Source organism: Diceros bicornis, chromosome 16 (genome assembly GCF_020826845.1).
Source record: "Diceros bicornis minor isolate mBicDic1 chromosome 16, mDicBic1.mat.cur, whole genome shotgun sequence".
Lineage (NCBI taxonomy): Eukaryota > Metazoa > Chordata > Mammalia > Perissodactyla > Rhinocerotidae > Diceros > Diceros bicornis.
In genome coordinates this window covers 17,203,712-17,221,386 of record NC_080755.1, presented here as the reverse complement: position 1 = coordinate 17,221,386, position 17,675 = coordinate 17,203,712, and the positions used below count along the sequence as shown (strand labels likewise).

The following is a 17,675-nucleotide window of genomic DNA, read 5'->3' as shown; positions in this document are numbered from 1 at the left end:
AAGCAGCACAGCTAACAATGGGTGGGGTTTAGTAATGCATTATCTAACTACTTGTGCAAACAGACAGCTTAACTGAGTATAGTTAAAGCAGGTTGGCCCCCGGTTTCACTCTCCCTGTGTGTGCTTGTCTTCACGTGACCATCTGCTTATAAGGATGTCAGTCATAATGGACTAGGGGTCCCTCTACTCCAGTATGACCTTGTCTTAACTAATTATATTTTCAATGATCCTATTTCCAAATAAGGTCAAGTTCTGAGGTCCTGGGAGTTAAAACTTCAACATATCTTTTTGGGCTAACACAATTCAACCCATAACACCATCTTAATTGGGTTTCCTTCTCTACAAGGGCTCTATTTAAATCATTTCCTGATGAATAAAGGTATTGTTAGCTGAAAATTCTCAACATTAGCTTACACAAATACCTATACAATATCCTAAAAAGATGGTAAAATTCTTTTTGAAGGAAACCTGATTTTTTAATCTTGAATCTGTAGTAGAATCATATTATTGAAATATTTCACTTCAGTGGATAATTCTTGAGTTAAATTTTTTCACACATTAGCATATACCCAGAAGTTATCGTTATCACATTATACATAATAGAACTACATTCATTCCTCAAAAACAGTCTCACAAGAAGCAATTTCAGGGTATTAAGACATTGTGGTGAAAACTAGGTCTTTTTAGAATGTAAAGATTAAGTTCAGAGTACTGTCCTTTTTGTAGACTATGAAGTATAACAATGACTAAAATAAGTGTGGGGTTCATTTCAATGCCAAGTCTAATTATTGTCACTTAAATATTTATAGCATTGGGCCAGCCCAGTGGCGCAAGCGGTTAAGTGCGTGCGCTCCACTGTGGTCGCCCGGGGTTCGCCGGTTCGGATCCCGGGCACACACCGACGCACAACTTGTCAAGCCATGCTGTTGCAAGGTCCCATATAAAGTGGAGGAAGATGGGCGTGGATGTTAGCCCAGGGCCAGTCTTCCTCAGCAAAAAGAGGAGGATTGGCAGATGTTAGCTCAGGGCCGATCCTCGTCACAAAAAAAAAAAAAAAAATTTACAGTATTATTGTTTCATTGCTGATGGTTCTTCCAGAAACATCTAGCTGCCCATTAAGACTAGGAGTACCTACTGTGTACTAATGTTTTATTTCTTTTAATAGAGAGTAGATTATATCAAGATATAAATAGGACTATTTCATAAATGCAAATAATTAAAGGCTAGTTTTGGTGATTAAAATACCTACTGCATTCTTTATGAAAATGAATGTTGACAGAATCTGAATTCCCCTGGCTAGAACAATGATCTATCTAGGCCATCAGGTGTCCAAAATCCTCAAGAGGGACAAAGTCATATTTGCAAAAAGGCACTCATTTACATGTGGCTCACATAAATCATTTTTCTCATAGATGCAGTTCTGTTACTTTTGTGGTTTCATTTCCCTTAACTTACTGTCTATCACCGACCCTCCTCTTCCACAGAGACAGTTTTAGTGTGAGACAATATCATTTTCTGGTTATCCACAGGTGTCTTCTATGATTCAGGACACATGGAAGTTGATTCATTTAACAAGAGTAACCTGACTCCTCCCCAGGTCCTCCAGCTTCTCAATGTGCTTCTGTGTGCGCGTTTAAGAGTGTGTGACAGTGTGATGGCGAGGGAACACTTGCATTTAAAACCTACACAAACAGCCTGAAGCTCCTACCTTGCTTGTCTGCAATTTCCTCCCCGACTACTTCTGAGTGTCCTTCGGGGTGGATGAGGGCTGCTTATCCTTTCCACACTTCCAATCTGGTTGTCACTTCTCACCTCTCTCCTACTAGCCTCTAGTCTTCTCTATCGTTCACCTCTGGCTGTTTCATAACCATTTCTCCACACTGCTGCCCCCTCCCTAACTTCTTCCCCTCTTACACTATGTGCAGAGCCCTTTCTCATATTTCCCAAAGGATGTAAAGCAAGGCTGCGGTGTTTAACAGACTGCACCAAGGTTTGAAGCTAATACAAGAAACTATTTTGCAGAAAAGGGAAACTTAAGGCTGGATTATCTATTACCACTGTTAGTGACATCCATTGGCCACACCCCTTCAGTTGGGGTCCCCTTGGGCCATCTGTTTTCTACCTCCAGCCTACCACCGTGTTGTTGGGGCCCACTTCCTCCTTTTCAACTGCCTCACTTCCACCACTTTCAGGTAGAGGAAGCAGAAATCCCCTAACAGTTAAAAAAAAAAGTTCTGCTCCAAAAGAAGACCCTCCCTCTTTTACATTATTGAAAGGCACATCAATAACAGCATTACATTATTAAACAGCACCTACCATCCCATTCCAGTCTGAAACACACGCATTCGGATTATTCAACTGCTAGCCTTCCCTGAGAACAATGGACAGAAAGTACTCAGGAAAGGTCCCGCCCGGAACAAAATAAAGATCTCTTCCAAGCTGTTACTGAGCAAGGGCTCACTCTACCCGATGCTCACAGAAGCCCATAAGGTGGTACATAGGTCTTTGAGGGAAGAAAGTTTACTAAACAATCCATTGGTAAGGAGACAGAACTCTGCGTCCCTGATCCAGGGTATGGGGTAAGGTTTAAGGGATCAGGGAGGGCGGGCTGGTATGCGGAAGTGCTGGCAGGAGGAGTTTCGATTGACAGGTCAGAATTTTCTCTTCTGCACATGCTCCTAGCTTGTTTACCCCTGAAAAGTAGCTTTAACATTCTATTGTTAAGAAGAAGTCAGCACAGTAAACAAGGGTAAAGTTGTTATGTAGATTTAAGTCATTGCTTTGTCTACTGATAAGACTCTCTAGAGAGTTAGTCATCCTCTCTTTCCCCCACAGAGAGGAAGGCACCCTTACAAATGTAAATTTCCCTAACAAATGGATAACTTCTACTAGGTTTTCAGAGCTTTTCCCTGAGTCTGCTGTTTCTTAAAAATAATCAGCCTAAAATAATTCTTATGCCAAAGAGGCATATTTTGGGATGACAAATTCTGTTCCTGGTCCTGTGGTTACAAAGCTTCTATGCAGAATGCAGGCGCTGCTCGTTTTACACCAGCTCTTTAAAATTCTTCCTGCTACCAAAGTCTTTCAACACTGTCTATGGAGGATCTATTATGGGTTATGTACTACAGTATTAGCGATGTGAGAGACCCAAAGAACAGGGACTTTCCCTGGTCTCCGGAGGTTCCGCGCGGGGGACCACTCACTGAATGTGGATTCTAGTTCTGGTTCTGTCACATGTTAGCTGTGCAGCCTTGGACAAGTCACCTAACTCAGAACTTTAGTTGTCTCACCTTTAAAATGGGGAGAATAATAGTAGTCTTGACATGCATTCAGGATTTTGCAAGAAGTGAGACTGTTTGTAAGAAAGTAAGTACTTATAAAATTGCATGCAAATGCACATTGTTGTAATTACTAAATCTCAGTCCGTTCTAGGAGATACTTGTGATGAGCAGACATATTGTTGAAATTATTTTTTATGGATTCCAGGATGTTTCTGGAAGCTGGTTGGAAGCTGGAAATAAGAAAGGGACACTTTTGAATGCAGAGTCGTTTATAATATCCAAAGTTATTATGCCAGGCTCCTGGGCAGATGGAGGTATTATAATAAACTCAAAAAGGAAGATCAAGGAGTAAGCCCTACAGGTAAGTGCACTGCCTGAAAATGGGAGCCCCAGGTTCCTGGATAGCATCAGGTGGCCCGGGTTCAAAACCTTCCGTTGACACTTGCTAGCAGCAAGATTTTGACGGAGATACTTAACCTTTCTGTGCCTCAATTTCCTCCTTTGTAAAATGAGGATGGAGAAGCTCCCATTTCATAGTGTTTCTGTGAGGATTAAGTAAGCTTAATACATAATAATAAAATTAAGTAAGACCCTTAGAAGGTTGCATGGAAAATGGCATAATACAACAAATATTAACCACTATTATATCTGGATAGCCTAATGATGGATTCTCCCAGATTTGAGAAGACTTTTCTATTTAAATTCAGAACGCTTAACTGAAAGCTTTGAGTTTGATGATTGTACTTTATGCTTCTGCTAGTGAATGGTGTGAACTAACCCCCATAGTTATTCCCTTCTCCCTTTACTTTGCTATTTCCTTCAATATAAGCATTCATACATTTATTGATTACTATTGCACTTCTATAATACATCTTAGTATTTTTTCTCTCTCTTTTCGTAATTCGTTTTGCAGATTTCTTGCTATCATTGTGGTTCTCTTTGCAACAGTATTCCACTTGTGTCTTCAATAGAAGGGGGGCAGAGAAAGAGGTGGAATTGTCTTATGGACAATGCTTTCATTAAACATTCTCAAATGCTGTGTGTGTATACGTGTGCGCATATGTGTGTGTGTTGTGTTGCTTTGTTGACTCATATCCAACTTGTGGTCTGCTTTTTTCCCTAGACTTTCTTCCCTGGTTTCATCTAACCAATGATTTCCCAGTTTGTGTTTATGGAATTTATTCCTTCGTTATCCACAAAAATCTACCTCATAACCTCAAAATGTATGTGGGTGTGCCTGTCAGGGACAAACAGTAGAGGCGCTGTGTCTTGGAACCAGTCTATACATGGTATGAGACCCCAGGACATGAGCATTTACTTTGGGCCAAATGTCATTTACAAATACAAAAAGCTGGTCCCTTAGGTGAATGATCTCAAAACTCTCTGGGGTGAGGAAATGGGAATGATTGGTAGGCAGTTTCACGTTGAACCTGTTTAGTTTCTTTTTGCTGCGGCAAAGTGACCACAGTTTAGGGTTTTCTCTCTCTGCTCTGAAGTTTCAGAGCTTCCCTGGTGAACTTAGAGGTGAATGAGGTAACTGTCTCATTTATCCAAACAGGGGCTGCTTTGTAACCCAGACAGTCAGCCTAGTATTCTAGCAAGACAGTGGCATGTTCTTAAAAAGACAGACAAACTCTCGAGAGCATCACCTGCCTGTGCCAAAGAACCTGGGAAGCTTTGGAATCATAAATCAGCTATGCGGAATGCCGACAAAGGGAGCTAACTCTGTGACCCAGTACTTTTACCAGAAGGTAAGAACCTATGATGTGTTGGTCTGCTCTGGGGCCGTCTGCCTCCTGGTCTGGAACCCTCTTCCTCAACACTAATGCACAGAAGCATATGTTTTCTTGCCTTCCTTTCCTGTTTCTAGAACTCCTTTGACTGGCACTTTCCAGAATGACACCCATTTCTTTTCTTCCTCTCTTTAGTTTTAACTTCATAATTCCTTCTAACCATTTAAAAACGCACATTATGTTCATTTAACGTGTGGTGTACTTACAAATTTTATCCTGCTTTTTTTTTTTTCAGTTAGCATATTTTGGGCCTTTCCCCATGTCATTAAATTTTTTAGAAAACATAACTCTTGATGATTAAATAATATGACAACTTTACTATGGTTGCTTAAACATTCCTTTTTTTGACACTTGGATTGTCATTTTTCAATACTGCATCTAATTCAGATGTTGGCTAGACTTCTCATCTGTATGGGATGACTCTGGGCAAGTCCTCTGCCAACTATGATATAAAATTCAATAAAAATCGTATTAATTAATAAATTAATAAAAGTGTGGCATTCGGGTGTGTCTGCTGTAGGGGAGGAAAAAAACTTTCTTCCTCTATCCATCTTAGGTTCCTTGGCTGAGGACTTGCAAATCGGATTGACAAGACATTAACAAGAGAAAAACAGAGATTTGTTAACATGTGCATCATACATACATGGGAGTACTCAGTGATGAGTAACGCAAGGAGGATGGTTGGAATTTGGGCTTTTATAGCATCTTAACAAAAGAACAGTAATTTTGTAGAAAAGTGAAAGGCAAAGGAAAATGACTTCAAGCTTCTAGGAGTGGCAAGTTGTAGGAAGGCAAATATATGGGGAAACTGAGGAAGACAAGGCCTAGTTAGTCGAGTTTGTTATGTAGATTCCTCTGGTGCCATCTCCAGGCTGATAAGGGTCTAGAGTTGTCTCTCTGATTAACTTCTGTCCTTTCTGGTAGAGAGGGGAAGCAGGGACAGCTTTACAAATTTATGTCCTGCTTTTTGGCAAATAGGGGGAGGGCAGAGAGTTTTTCTTGTATGTGCTTCTTCTCAGTAGTCCTCAGCTCAAAATTATGCAAAATTGGCACATTTTAGGGTGGCACGTTCTGCTACCCTTTGCTGCATTTGAGGCTAGTCTTCTTCACAAATGCTAGTATCTTCTAAGGCAACTTCTGCCTCTCACGGCCACTGCTACAGGGACCAACTTAGGTGGCTGTATTTGAACCCTATGAGTCCTCTTGCACTGGTCACAACTGATTGGACCGGGGTGGACACTGACTCAAGGACAGCATAGAGACTATGGTGTGGGCCAGTAGGAAAGGAGAACTGGGTCAAACTGAGAAACTGTGAGAGCAGAAGGAAATTACCTGAGAGAGGCAAAGATGAGAAGATACAGAGAGAAGTCTCAAGGGAGAAAACACAGTGGGAAACAGAGACTGGAGATTTGAGTTCCAAACCTGGCTCTGTGACTTGATCTTGAGGAATTTACTTAACCCCTTTAAACCTCATTGTTCTCATCTGTAAATTGGTGATAATCACACTTATCACATAGGGTTTTGAGGAGGATTAGAGATAGTGTATATGAAGTGCATATAACATAATAGGACCTCACCAAATGGTAGCTATGGTTATACATAAAAGTATGTTTAAAAAAGGAAATAAATACAGAGAATCTTCTAAAATCATCACTTATAATAAAGAATAAAGTATACAGAGGAGGTAAAGGATTTATATAACACAATAGCTGGATTTTAAGTTCTGAAGACATAGTCTGTTTTAATCACTCATGTTTGTTCTCAGTACTTAGCACAGTGCCTCACAAATCTTAATTGCTCAGTAAATGTGTATTGGGTTTAGTAAACGCTTCAAAGCAAAAATTTCCTTTGGCTTTAATATCACTCAGATACCTAGTTGATTGGGCATTTTTACTGCTGGAATTGCCTTGTGACTGGCCTCAGTGTAACTCACTGAGCCTGTTGTAGGTGGAACCACTGCAGCAACTATAATTTCACTTTGGAAGATTGGGATTCATGAGGCCCTTTTTTCTTCAGTCTTTCTCTCTATTCTTATTTATTCTCATTTGCTCTTCGGTTTCCACTATATTTCACACGCAAGCAAAACAAGAACAAACAAAAGACCTTTCATAAAAGTAACTTTCCACTGTAACTCCTCTCCCTGAAATCTACTGGGAAGATAAAAAACAATCACAAAAGAGATGAAAACACAAGCCAATACTGGTTCCCCAAATCTTTAATAGGATACAATTATTGATATCTAAGTGAAAAGGTTCTGAAAAGTCCTGGAAATAACCCTTAACTAGAGGCAGGATGAGCCATGGGAGAGAAAGGGAACACAGCTAGGGCACATTTCCATACCAAAGAGGGTGTGGTAGACATCTGTTGCTTTTGTCTTCTCAATACAACACTCCTCTTTACACAGGGGAATTGGTCTTCACAGAACCCATAGGATTCCCATGGGACTCCAAGGGGGTGGGAACACTATCCACCCCATCCAATCATGACACCCCAGCCATGTTTACACAATACAATTGGGCATTGACCCCAGCAAATCCAATCATATTTCTTCCAAATATGAAAGAGAGAGAGTGTCTCATTTTTGTGAGGTTATAAGGTTGAATTATAAGGTTATGCATAGGATTGGGGCTATCAGTAGCTATATTTCCTGCCACATATAATGAGCATATTTGTATCAGAAGAGAATTAGGCCGCAGAGAAAAAAAAAAAAGGCAGAGACAAACATAACCTGAGAAGAAGAATGGGAAATATAATCTTGATGACATCATTTAAACACCTGAATGCACCTGTGACTAAAGCCTTTGTTCAGTTGAGCAGATAGTAAGACTAGAAAATGAGTTCTAATGTCCCCACCCCCACCACACTTCCAGCTCCAGGCTTGGTAAGCACGTTTTAAAGAAAAAAGGAAGTTACTCTACAAAATAGGGGAAAGAATTTAGAACCAAGATAGCCATCCGGGATGGAGGGGATGAGGAGCAGAAGTGGTGGGAGGAGGAGAGAGAGAGAGTGAGGGAGATGACAGGCCATAGCCCTGTGACATAATCCCTCCTCATATCTTTTCAAGTCTTAAGTAAATTTAGCTAAAAATCACTAAATATTAATGTTAGTTGATTTCTTGGGAAAATCAATTTTTTAAAGAAGGTATGTAATTTGGTATGCTCATAGTTTTGTATCTATGAGCATATGGAGAGACATAGAGACACAGGAGTTAGTTGATACCATGAAGTCCTTAGTATTTTATAGGTCCTGGAATTTACTGTGGACTAAACCAGTGGTTTAGATCTTCAAAGGGCCAAGAGGCCTTAGCTAACATCTGAATTATAGATGTGAAAAGAAACAAGGAAGATCCAACACATACATGACAGGTGTTCCTGGAGGAGAGAAAGAAGAGAACCAAAAAAAAAAAAAAAAAAAAAGAACAGAAAATTATTCAGAGTTAATAAAACGAGATTCTCCTGAAAGAAAAAATCTAAATCTTCAGGTTAAAACATCGCATCAAGAAAAAAGTGATGAGTTCCACCAAGATCAAGATATATCCTGATGAAGTAATTGAATTTCAAGGATGAAAAAAGTCTTACAAAGATCCAGGCAGAAGAGACTTGTCACCTTTAAAGGAAAATAATGCATCTCAGGCAGGCCTTTGATGTCTATCCACAGCTACTCTAGATGAACAAGACAATGGAGCAATGTGGAAAGAATATGACACAAAATGCTTAACCCAGCCAGGATATCTTTTAAATGTAAAGGCATGAAAAATATATTCTGAAATATGTAAGAACTTTGTAATTTTAGCATTAATAAAATCTTCCTGAAAAATCTACTTGAAAGAATAACCCTGTGGTCTGAAAGAAGAATCAGATTTAGAATTTATTAGTGGAGAAGTTGTGATAAGGATAGATTAGCAATAAATATTGTATTCTGCTAAACAGAATTAAGTCATTGTAACTGTGGTACCCGTTGCTTCTGAGAAATGTGATTATTATGGCTTCTGAAAGAAATGTATTTTTATTATTTTACACAATGAAAGTATAATAATCATTTGGCAATAATAGACTGAGAGGAAAAAATTCCAGACTATGCCAACACAAAGCAAAAGATTTGGAGCTCACTCATGATGGCCGACTAAACAGATATTTCCCCTTTCTCCCCTGGTCCCACTGAGAAAATGGAAAAGAAGCCAAAACAATCAAATAGCAAGAGTGCTGGAAGGCAAAGAAAGGGCCCAGACCACAAAGTTTGAAGTGATCATGGAAGATAGGAGAAGAGTTTGCGGGGACAACAAAGGGGGTGATAGCACAGCCTAAAATATCAGATGTGAGAGAGATTTCTCCCAGGCAGCATCAGAAGGAGCTCTAAGCTCAGAGTCAACAAATCCAGCACACTGGAGAGGGAGTGACATCATGCCAGGTCCAGGCCTAGCCTTTGAGAGGACTGGCAGCTTCCACTTTCTTCCTCCTGGAGCTCTTGGAACTCAGCTACCTCTCAAAACCCAGCGGCCACCCTGTGAAAAGCACAAGCCACATGGAAAGGCCAAGTGAAGGTGCTCCAATCAACAGCCCCAGCTGGTCTTCCAGACCACAGACAGCATCAACTGCAGCTGTGAGAGTGAGCCATCTGAACAATGCAGTCCCAGGGAAAGCTCAGAGGAATACAGCTCAGCTCACATCTCGTGGAGCAGAACACTGACCCAGGAGAGCCAGTCAACACACAGACTCCTTGGAGATCATAGAATAGTATGCAACTGTTTAAAATACTGATAATGAAAAAGAATATTATAATGAGCAAATATTGAGAGCTGAGGCAGGAAGGGGACGTGAGAGGTAAAGTATATAAAGCCCTCATCCTTAATGTAAGAAATCAAGACACAGCAGTATAATTTAAAGTGCTAACTGTAACCACCAGAAAAACAAAACACAGAAAATCTTAAGTTATTTCTGAAAAGTGGGACTGAGGATAGGAATAATTCAGAATGCAACATATAGTTTTTATTTTAGTCTTCTTTATGTTTTTATTTGTGTTTTTTTTTTTTTGCCATGAAGAAATACTTCCTTGTTATTTTTAAAAAATATAGTTAAAAGGTTATATCTAATGCATAAAAAAATAGAGGAAAGAAATATAACAAAATATTATCACTTCTCTCAGGGTGGTGGAAATGTAGGTTTTTCCTCTTTTTTCTTTATTTTTTTATTTTGTCAATTTCTATAAATACATATGTATAAAGACTCTGATTAAGTGAAAACATAAAACCCAACCACATGCACAAGAGGCACACTGAAGATAAAAGACATCAGAAAGACTAAAAATAAAAGAATGAACAAAAGTGCAGCCAGCCAATTCAATAAAAAGAAGGAAATGATAAGATGTTTAATTTAAGACAAAAAGAAGTAAATAGGACAAAGAGGTTCACTTAGTAATAATTAATAGTATTTATACACAATTAATATATAAATGGCATGAAACTTTATATACCAAGTAAAGCATCAAAATACATGAAGCACAAACTTCAAGAAACAGAACAAGAAGCAACAAAAATATAAACACTGAAAAATTAATATACTTTTCTCAGGTAGTATTAAGAAAAACTAAGAAAAAGGAGGATAAAGTAGCATAAATTAAAAGGTTAAATATGTACGTGTTAAAGATTATGTATGAAAAATGGAAAGATTCTCAACAATTTGGAAATTTTATGATGGTTAGTAGAAAAAAATAAGATAATAATGATAATACAGATCAAAACACATGAGGCAAAGTTAAGGTCATGCCAAGAGAAAAATGCATGACCTCCAATGCCTTCATTCCTTATCAAGGAAAAAGAAGAATTATTCAATGAGCAAATAACTGAAAAAGTTTTTTAAAGAATGACAACAATATTCTAAAGAAAGTAGAAAGAAAGAATAGTAACAAAACAAATTAATGAATTAAAAGACATCAAAAAACTCTAACAAGTTCTTGGAACACAAGAACTAAAACAAAACCTATCCTATAAAACACAATAAAGGCTAGTTACGCCGGTCATGGAAATAACTGGAGAAAGCATAAATATGCAAAAAACAAGGAAGGAGGAAAGCCTAGACAGGTCCCACCATTTCCCTCCATTAGCCTGTGACTCACGGTAAGGACTCCATTTCTTCAGATGTTTCATTTGTGAAAGTTACAATCCAGGAGACTGGAATTAACCCTGACAGATGAAAATTCTGAGAAATGAGTAGAGACTAAAACAACAATCATATTAACATAAAGTCCTCAGGGCAGGATATTTCTGCAGTGCAGTTTAAGATTAAGAGACACACAACAGTTAGTAAACCAATGAAAGGTGACTTCAAGCAACAGGTTTTGTCATGGAGAAAGATCAAATCCTCATTAGATTGGCTGTCAATCAATCCAATATGCACCGTTTGAAACGGAGGATGAAGCTTCAATTGATGTGATCAGCAGCAGACAAGAGGTGTCTATGCAAAATCAAACAAAAAACCCTGCTACTTCTGTATTTCAGAATATGATGTCTTAATAATAATATTCTCATGCTGGGAAAATATGATTTAAATCAGCCACATCTTGGCAGATTTTTCTGCTCATTGATTCTCTCATCACTTCTATTTCTTTATAGTTGATAAATTATCTGGTATATGTGCGTAGACAAAGTGCTTGCTATTTCTTTTTTTTTTCTTTTATTATTTTCAATGCTCACGATGGTAAAACTCAGCAAAAAACAAATCCATTGTAGGAAAACGTCACTTTCTTCCATGAGTAGCACGCTCATTCAACTTTTATCTTTATAATTTCATTAAGGTTAACAACAAAATTTATATGCCTTTTTTTATGGGATAAAAATAATCTCATTTTTTTATCCCAGTGTTTTTCTTGTATCATTATAAAACTAATAATTCATAATTCTTGTGTGTGTATATAGGTCTATCTGTGAGGGAAAAAACGCTTAAAGGAAATTGATTCTAGAATTTGGATAGTTTTCCTGTATATATGTATCTTCACATTTAAACACATTTCTAGTTAAAATTGCAAGTATTTTGGTTACTTAGAATTTCAACTTTCGTTGGTAATTTTTTTATTAGAGCCTTGTGCTCAGAGAATGTGCTCTATATAATTTCTGCTCTTAAATTTTATCAATATTTTCTTCGTTGCCTAATAATAAATTCCATTGTCATTGGAAAAAATTATATTATCCATGTGAAAGGTATAACGTTCACCATGCAGCTCTTAAGGTAACTTTGTTCATTTTATTATTATAGCCTCCATAATCTAGCTTCTTTGTTGCCTGTGTGATTTGTGAAAAACAAATTGAATTAAAATATCCTATATCTACCAATATTATATCTATTAATTTCTTTTTTGGTTTTTATATTTTGACACAATCTTATTCACGGTTTATAGGCACATGAAATATAACTTTTATTAACGTATTTGACAGTAGTTTCCTTTCGGGGTAGAACTGTGTTCATGGCTGGAGCTAAGGCCAAATTAAACTTTTGATTTTGTAATATTCTGCATTATCTCTGCTTCCAAACCCTGTCCATGTATTATTTCTATTTTTAAAAGATAAAGAAATAAGCAAAATATAAAGTAAAATAAAAGACCATTTGTATCTCACTTAATGTTTTTTGCCTAGATCTCTGCTTTGTTTGATGTTAGTATTATTATACTTGCTTTGTGTATTTATTTTTTGGTTAGGATTGTCTGATAAATATCTGGCTGTCTTTTCTTTTAGTGTTTATATCAGAAACTATGGAATCATTCAATATTAGAAAACATATTACTATAATGCTACACTGTTAAATTAGTTAAACAAGGGGGCCATTAGATTGAGGTGGCTCTAACATCGAGGCAGTCTACCTAAGCACACCAAACTCTAAGCCTGTGACTACCTCAAGCTTACAAAATTGAAACCTAAGAACAACTTGCTTTAAGGTATAACTAATCAGTAATTTCCTTTCTTTGCTTCCCCACCTTCTCTGTGTAAGTCTTTCCCCTGGCTCCTGTGGGTGGAGTGCTCCTAACCACTTCCAGTTTCCCTGACCATTTGAAATTGATTTTTGCTCAAATAAACTCTTAAAATTTTTAATACACCTTAGTTTATCTTTTAACAGTCTTTTAAAAAGCGGTGTATGTGTGAAGACATTCAATAAAATCCATCTATATACCTAGTGTCAGAAAACGAGGGAAAGAAAGACACTATTTTAACCATTTTACCTTTACCTTTTATCTGTGACTTATTTTTCCGGGTTTCCCTAAAAATCCTATAGAATTGGAGTGGGATGCTGTCTTCTAATTCATAGGAAGTTTAATCTATTTGTACTCATTGTTATAACAGATGTGGTGATCTATCTTTCATAACTTATTTTTAAATTCTACTGGTGATTACTTTGAGGCTACTCAAACAAGTCTGCATTTCTCTAAATGACAAAGCCCAAGGTGAAATGGAGCTCTCCTCAACTCCCCACCCCCCACTCTAGATAAGATGCACAATAGACTTCTGCGTTTCTTAAACCAAATGTTCCTTGGTCTTTGCTACTATAACAAATCCAGATTATTGTTCTTAAGTATTTTTATATTATATGTCTTTTCCTTCAATATCTCCATGAACACAGGTGCAAAAATTCTTCATAAAACATTAGTAAATAGAATCCAATAATAAACAAAAAGGATAATATAACATCACCAAGATATGCAATGCAAGATTGGCCTAGCATTCAAAAGATGAATTAATGTAATTCATCATATTAACAATTACAACACAAAGAGGAGAAATACCGTATGAACATTTCAAAAGATGCAACAAAGGGGAACATATTTGATCTTTTGTTATAGTCCTGCTGACAGCTGAAACTCTGTTTTTTTCTGTGAGGAAGATTAGCCCTGAGCTAACATCCATTGCCAATCCTCCTCTTTTTGCTGAGGAAGATTGGCCTTGGGCTAACATCTCTGCCCATCTTCCTCTACTTTATATGGGACGCTGCCACAGCATGGCTTGACAAGCAGTGTGTTGGTCTGTGTGTGGGATCTGAACCTGTGAATCTTGGGCTGCCGAAGCAGAGCACACGAACTTAACTGCTACACCACTGGGCCGGCCCCTTGTTTTGGTTTTTTAGTCTATTTTCTCTCAACAGAGAGAAACAGAGAGCACACCCCTCCCCTTCCCTAGTGGCAGAAATCTAGGTAATGGGTCCTCATACAGTGGCCCACACAACTGTAAGAGGAGGCAGGGGCAGCCCAGCCCATGTGAACTCTTTTGGAGTTGTAGCCTAGCCCATGGGAGCACCCACCATGCTGCAGCAGCCCTGCCCATGGAAATGGTCGCCACCAAGAGGTGTGGCTCAGCCCCCACAAAGGAGCCCCCACCAAGTGCAGCAGCTCAGCCAAGCTGCCTGTGAGTGCAGAAAATAAAGTGCCCCTCCCCTCTTGCCTAGCACACCATCTCAGCTGGTCCCCCGCCAAGCACTAGTCCTGCACCAGAGCAACCTGCCAGTGGAGCACAGAGGCCCTGCCTGCATGTGCGTGTGCTACCTGCCAAGTGGCTGCAGCCAGCAAGCAAACAGAGAGAAGCCCTACTAGCACGATTTCCAGCAGATGGGGTGGGATGAGAAAATACACCTCCGGTACCCCCTCAGTGGTGGCAGGTGGAATCTGTGACCTGATACTACCACAAATGCACCGGCAAAGGATCAATTTATCAAACACCATGAAGAACTACAGTAATACTTCAGAGCAGAAGGAAAACGACAAGTCTCCAGAAACCAATCCTGAACTCACAGAAATTTACAATCTAAATGACAGAGAATTCAAAATAGTTATCATAAAGAAACTCAACAAGTTATAAGAAAACTCAGAAAGAGAGTTCAATGAGCTCAGGAATAAAATTTATGAGCAGAAGGACTACTTCGCCAAAAAGATTGAAACTTTAAAAAAACCCCAGAAATTCTGGATATAAAGAACACAATTAATGAGACAAAAAATAATCTAGAATCCATAAAAAATAGGGCTGACATTATGGAAGAAAAAGTTAGTGATTTAGAGGCTAGAAATATAGAAATGCTTCAGGTGATGCAGGAGAAATCTTTAAACTAAGATTTAAAAAAATGAAGAAATTCTTTGAGAAATATCCAACTCAGTTAGGAAAAGCAACATAAGGATTATAGATATTCCAGAGGGAGAAGTAAGGGAGAAAGGAGCGGAGAGCTTGTTCAAAGAAATAACAGCTGAGAACTTCCCAAACCTGGGGAAAGAACTGGACTTACAAGTTCCTGAAGCCAATAGAACTTCTAATTACATCAATGCAAAAGACCTTCTCTGAGGCATATAATATTAAAACTGGAAAAAGTCAATGGCAAAGAAAAAATATTAAGGGTATGGGCTGGCCCCGTGGCTTAGTGGTTAAGTGCGCACACTCCACTACTGGCGGCCCGGGTTCGGATCCCGGGCGTGCACCAACGCACCGCTTGTCCGGCCATGCTGAGGCAACTAGAAGGATGTGCAACTATGACATACAACTATCTACTGGGGCTTTGGAGAGAAAAAGGGAAAAAACAAAAAGGAGAAGGATTGGCAATAGAGGTTAGCTCAGTGCCGGTCTTCCTCAGCAAAAAAAAGAGGAGGATTGGCATGGATGTTAGCTCAGGGCTGATCTTCCTCACACATACAAAAAAATTAAGGGTAAAAAGGCAGAAGAAAATAGCCTACAAAGGAACTCCTATCAGGCTTTCAGCATATTTCTCAGCAGAAACCTTACGGGCTAGGAGGGAATGGCATGATGTATCCCAAATACTGAAAGACAAAAACTTTCAGCCAAGAATACTCTATCCAGTGAGATTATCCTTCAGGTTTGACAGAGAAATAAAAGCTTTCCCAGATAAACACAAGCTGAGGGAGTTCATGGTCACTAGGCCTGCCTTAAAAAAACATTGAAAGGAGCCCTCCCATCTGAAACTAAAAAGCAAAGATTTACAAAATGTTGAGCAAAACAGTCAGATAGAATCAGAAAATTGCAGCTCTATATCAGAATAAGTTAGTAAACACTTAATTATAACATAAAATACAAAAGGAAGGAAAGCATCAAAGATAAATATAAACACTTCAATTTAGTCACAAACTCACAACACAAAAAAGAACAGTTTGTGACAACAGTAACTCAGAAGGAGAAGAGGAAAGGAATGGAACCTGCTTAGGCTAACAGACATAAGAAGTTATCAGAAAATGGACTATCTCATCTGTGAGATCTTTTATACAAACTTCATGGTAACCACTAAAAAAAAAATCAGAACAGAGCCACACATCATGAATGAAGAGAAAACTATCACAGAAAACCACCAAATTGAAATGGCAGTCAGAAATACAAGGGAAAAGAAACAATGGAAATATAGAACAACCAGAAAACAAGAGATAAAATGGAAATATTAAGCCCTCAAATATCAATATCATGCTAAGTGAAAATGGATTGAATTCTCCAATCAAAAGAGACAGAGTGGCTGGGTGGATTAAAAAGCAAGACTGAACAATATGTTGCCTCCAGGAAACACATCTCAGCTCTAAAGATAAACACAGGCTCAGAGTGAAGGGATGGAAAACATTACTCCAAGCAAATGGCAAGCACAAGAAAGCAGGTGTTGCTATACTTACATCAGGCAAAGCAGACTTCAAGATAAAAAAGGCAATGAGAGACAAAGAGGGGCTGTATATAATGATAAAAGGGACATTCCACCAAGAGGACATAACACTTATGAATATATATGCACCTCACACAGGAGCACCAAAGTATATAAAGCAACACAATAATAGTTGGGGACCACAATACCCCACATACATCAATGGATAGATCATCCAGACAGAAAGTCAACATGGAAACAGTGGGCTTAAATGAAATACTAGACCAGATGGACTTAATAGATATATATAGAACATTCCATCCAAAAACAGCAGAAGACACATTCTTCTCAAGTGCACATGGAACATTCTTAAAGATAGACCATATGTTGAGAAACAAGGCAAGCCTCAATAAATTTAAGAATATTGAAATCATATCAAGCATCTTTTCTGACCACAATGCTATGAAACTAGAAATCAATTACAAGGAAAAGGCTGGGAAATTCACAAATATGTGGAGACTAAACAACATGTGACTGAACAACCATTGGATCAATGAAGAAATCAAAGAAATAAAAAAATACCTGGAGACAAGTGAAAATGAAAACAAAACATACCAACTCTTAAGGGATGTAGCAAAATCATTCTAAGAGGGAAATTTATAGCAATACAGGCCCACCTCATCAAAGAAGAAAAATCTCAAATAAGTAATCTTAAACTACACCTAACAGAACTGGAGAAAGAAGAACAAACAAAGCCCAAAGTCAGCAGAAGGAGGGAAATAATAAAAATCAGAGCAGAAATAAATGAAATAGAGACTTAAAAAACAGTAGAAAGGATCAATGAAACTAAGAGCTGTTTCTTTGAGAAGATAAACAAAATTGACAAACTCTTAGCCAGACTCACTAAGAAAAAAAGAGAGAAGGCTCAATAAATAAAATTAGAAATGAAAGAGGAGAAACTAAAACAGATACCACAGGAATACAAAGGATTATAAGAAAATACTATG

The 17,675-nt window shown here is 38.1% G+C and overlaps 1 long non-coding RNA gene across 1 annotated transcript; it reads left to right on the top strand.

The window, feature by feature from the left end:
- Window positions 1-2,928: 2,928 nt before the first annotated feature.
- On the top strand, window positions 2,929-5,327 carry LOC131415327 (uncharacterized). Its single transcript, XR_009222415.1, has 3 exons — window positions 2,929-3,366; window positions 3,487-3,642; window positions 4,840-5,327. It is a non-coding gene; the product is annotated as an uncharacterized LOC131415327 (long non-coding RNA).
- The last annotated feature ends 12,348 nt before the right edge of the window (window positions 5,328-17,675 follow it).